The sequence below is a fragment of the Corvus brachyrhynchos genome, unplaced genomic scaffold, assembly GCF_000691975.1.
Source record: "Corvus brachyrhynchos isolate BGI_N302 unplaced genomic scaffold, ASM69197v1 scaffold263, whole genome shotgun sequence".
Lineage (NCBI taxonomy): Eukaryota > Metazoa > Chordata > Aves > Passeriformes > Corvidae > Corvus > Corvus brachyrhynchos.
The window spans coordinates 69,254-73,489 of record NW_008237245.1 but is presented as its reverse complement, the minus strand read 5'-3'; the positions used below and the strand labels follow the sequence as shown (position 1 = coordinate 73,489).

Here is a 4,236-nt window from a genome sequence, read left to right as displayed (position 1 = left end):
GGGACTGCTGACAGCCACTGTGCCTGGAGCTTCAGCTCCCCTGGGCAGAGCTGAACTCCTGAGGAGCAACTTTAAAGCCGAGAGCCTCCAGCTGCTCCCCACTCCTGTCGCATACTGCAGGAGCTAGCCTGGGCAGTGGTCAGTGGTGGTCATTGCGACAGCTGGCGCCCAATGTGGGGCCTCCCTGAGGGTCTGAGACCCCACGGAAAGGATCGTTTTCGGAGATCCATTGGCACGTCAGCACCCCGGTGGGAGCAGACCCATTTTTGTCAGGTGGCGCTCCCGGGGACGGACACGGTAGTCCCTCAGCGCCAGAGGGATCGTGTCCAGGGAGAGAGACCCTGCCTGCAGTACCTTTGTCCAGTGGAGCAAGTGGTGAGTATCCCTGTTGGCCAGGGGATCAGAGTGGGGCCATAGTGTGTGTGGAGGGGTGTCCCCTTTGTGTGGAGGGGTGAGTGTGTGTGAACCCCTGAGTGCTCCCGGACCCTTCCTTTTATGTTCTTTTAAGTTTTTCTTTTACTGTAGGCAGGGGTAAGTGCTGTGCTGACAGTTTTATTTTTTGAGAGTGGTTGGCCTCCAGTTTTATCAGTTTTGTGTTTCTCAGATTTTTTCAAATATGGGCGCACGTTTGTCAGCACAGCAGCAAGGATTTTATTTCCCAGTTGTGGGACTCCTGGAGGGAGGGGGAAAAAAGTTCAAAAAGGGGTTGTTAAAGAAATTTGTTCGTTGGCTCTTTTTCCATTTCCTGCGGGTGTCCCCAGGAGATGTGACCTCGCTCCCCTTCTGGAATGTTGTGGGAGCGACGCTCACCCAAAAAGTGAACAAGGGGGACACTCAGGCATCCAAATTTATTCCATTATATGTTTTAATTCGGATAACAGTGAGAGAGAGGTTGGGAATGGAAAGAGAGCCCCCCAGTTCTTTCCCTGTTCTTCCTCAAACCTCTACCCTTTCCCCTAGTCCCTCGCTGGGTGGTTCCCGAGGAGCAACCCGTGTAACACAGTGTAGCCACAGTAGTGCCAATCTCCCTGGCTCCTCGCGAACCCCCCAGTCCCCTGGTCTTGGTCGGCAGGGGCCCCCCCAGCCAAGACTTCTATCCTTAAACTCTCCACCCCAGTTCCGTCTCCCAAAGTTGTTAGGCTTGATATCCCCAGTTCAGACCCATCTACCCCTGATTCCACTTGTTCTCCCTGTCCATCTCCATGTCCCTCCCGATCTCCCCGGTTCTCTCTGAGCATCTCCCTATCCTTCCCCTCGTCCTTCTCGTTGTTCCCAAACCCCGTTACTGTCACCTTATCCATCTCGTAGTCCCTCACTCCTATCGCTCCTGAACCCTCAGAATGGCTCCCGAGGAGCTCAAGATGAAGGGGACCACGTGGTCGGACCCCCCCCTAGTGCTTCTTCTCCCCATAATGCCTTTCCATTAAATTCCTTCTCTTCCCTTCCTCTGCCCAAACTTCCTCCCTGCCCCTCACCACACCACTTTTCCTAGGACCCTGAGCCCCTTCCTCCTCCCTCGTGGGAGGTGCTTCAGGACCGGTCCGCCTTTTCCGGGGCGGAAACCGGCCCTGTCTCTGTTCCCTCCCACTTCTCTGTTGACCCCGCCTCCCCACTTCTGATTTCCGGTTCCCACGCTCTAACATCCGGTTCCCATGACATTGGAGCCGGATGTGATGGGCCAGGGGCCCAGAACCCGGAACTGGGGCCGGTCTACCACGCCGCACCTGTTATTTATGGTGGGGTAGGAGGAGGCCTCTGAGGATGGAAGCCTTTCTCCTACCAGAATAAAAAGGAGCTCTGCAAAGCCCAAAGGGAGTTTGGCGGGAAAAGCGAATACTTTAAAGGCCTTCTTAAGGCCACATTTTCATCAAATGAGCTTGTCCCTTGGGACATTAAGGACTTGTTTACATGTCTGTTAACCCCGACTGTTGTGGGAGCAGACATGGAAACCGTCTTTACAGGCACTCCTCATTGAGCTTTGCAGATGCAGAGATACGGCTATTGATGCTGACCAATCGGCTCTAACATTTGACCACCTGTGCGGCGAGGGGAACTGGAAAGAACCCAGAGAACAGGCCCGTATCTTACCTAAGGCCGTTCTCGTGAGGGTCATGGGGGCAGCAGAGAAGGCATTCCTTTCCCTCCCTGCGCCTGATGCAGAAGCCCCCAAAAGTTATTTAACCATCAAACAAGCCCCTAACCAGTCTTTTATTGAGTCTGTGGATCAGAAAAGGGCGCAGGTAGAGCGACAAGTGGAAAATCAAGATATGCAGCCGACGATCATCCTCAAGGTGGCCAAAGAGAACGCCAAGGAGTCGTGCAAGAGGGTGATCGCCGGGATGCCAGTTTATCCAGAGCCAACACTCCCTGTGCTCGTGGAGGCCTGCATGAAGAAGGCCGCCACAATGGACGTCAGACCACCACCTCGACGGCCCATTCCACCGATGGCCATGGCAGTCCACCCACAAACTCCAGCAAAGACACCAACATCACAGAGACCTAGGGGGGAGATTGTATGCTTTTATTGCCAGGGGGTGGGGCACCTCGCAAAATTCTGCCCCAAAAGAGCGGCAGATGAGGCAAGGGAAAGGGGGGGAAGAGCGCCACCACCATCGGCGCCCAGCGCTGCGCCAATAAAAACCTAGGTGGACAGCGCGGTCCTGCCTCGCATGGGGACAAAAATGAGGCAGGACCTGTGGAGAAAGGCGGGGAAACAACCATCACCAGACACGACAAATTTACCGGACGTGACTGTTTCATGGGGTTTCCCTCTACAGCATGGAACCCTGACGAAACCTGGCACCCTCAACCACCACTGTCTCTGAAGATGGCGACGGACCACCTGCTTACATCGGACCAGTGGACGGTAGTTGCAGTGGAACCACTGGAAGGAGGATTGGTGCCTTCAGGGGGAAGCTGTAAGTACATGGCCATCGGAGACACTTAAGCACACATCTCAAGAGCTAGAAGTGTGCCCAGCCATTCTCACGAATGACCTGGCATGACTTCAGCTGGTGGCACGGTGCATCAACCCACCCTTCTATTTGGCCAAAGGGCAGGTCATCGCCCAGGCTATCCCTGTACCAGCGAGAATCCCAGTAGATAGCAAAACACCAGGTGTCTACTGGGCAGAAGTGGTGGGAGAAGATAAAGCCATCATATATTGCAATGTCCAGCAAGGCGAGGACTCTATCTGTTTGGAGGGCCTGCTGGACACGGGGGCAGATGTCACGATCATTCCCCACGGGGAATGGCCGTCACATTGGGAATTGCAACCCGTGGCAGGAAGAATCCAAGGTATCGGAGGGACCAGATTGGCACAAATATCAAAGAGCATTGTACAAATTGAGGGACTGGATGGGAAATTGGCTTCTTTACACCCATTCGTGACTGATTACCAGGTGCCCCTGTGGGGACGGGACGCCATGTCCCAGTGGGGGGTTAGATTAGAGATCCCGAAAACCCCTTGGGATTTTTAATTGTGGCCACTGTGGAGCGCCCCACTCAAAAACTAGATTGGACAACTGATTCTTCGGTATGGGTGGATCAGTGGCCGCTAGAAAGAAAGAAATTGAAGGCACTCACCGAACTCATGGAAGAGCAGTTGGCTCTTGGAAACATCGAGCCAACTTTTAGCCCTTGGAATTCTCCGGTTTTTGTCATCAAGAAGCCGGGGAAGGACAAGTGGAGACTCCTCCACGACCTTCGGGAAATAAATAAAGTCATTGTGGACATGGGGCCCCTTCAACCAGGGATGCCTTCCCAGCAATGCTCCCCCAAAATTGGAATTTGGCTGTAATTGATATCAAAGATTGTTTTTTCAAAATTCTTCTGGACCCTGCCGATGCTCCACGGTTTGCCTTCTCAGTTCCCTCCACCAACTGAGAAGCCCCAATGAAGCGGTACCACTGGTGAGTTCTTCCCCAGGGCATGAAGAACTCCCCTACCATCTGCCAATGGTACATCCCCTCATTGCTGTCCCCGATCCATGCCACCATGAGGGAAGCCATCATCCTACATTATATGGATGATGTGTGTCATAGGTTAGCAAGCATAGTCCCAGAAGGGACGTCCTTGCTAAGGGGTGCTTACAGTTTCCTCTGGGAACTGATAGAACCTATCAGCTGGCCAGTTTGAATATGGACAATTCTCTAAGCCACTTAAAGTTGTGATCACCTCTGTTATCCACATTTAAGAATAGGCAAACTCCCCCTCCAAGCTCTCTCTCGTTTCCGG

The 4,236-nt window shown here is 53.4% G+C and overlaps 1 pseudogene; it reads left to right on the top strand.

The window, feature by feature from the left end:
- The first annotated feature begins 2,827 nt into the window (after positions 1–2,827).
- Positions 2,828–4,236, top strand: part of LOC108445698 — a 3,753-nt pseudogene continuing 2,344 nt past the window's right edge.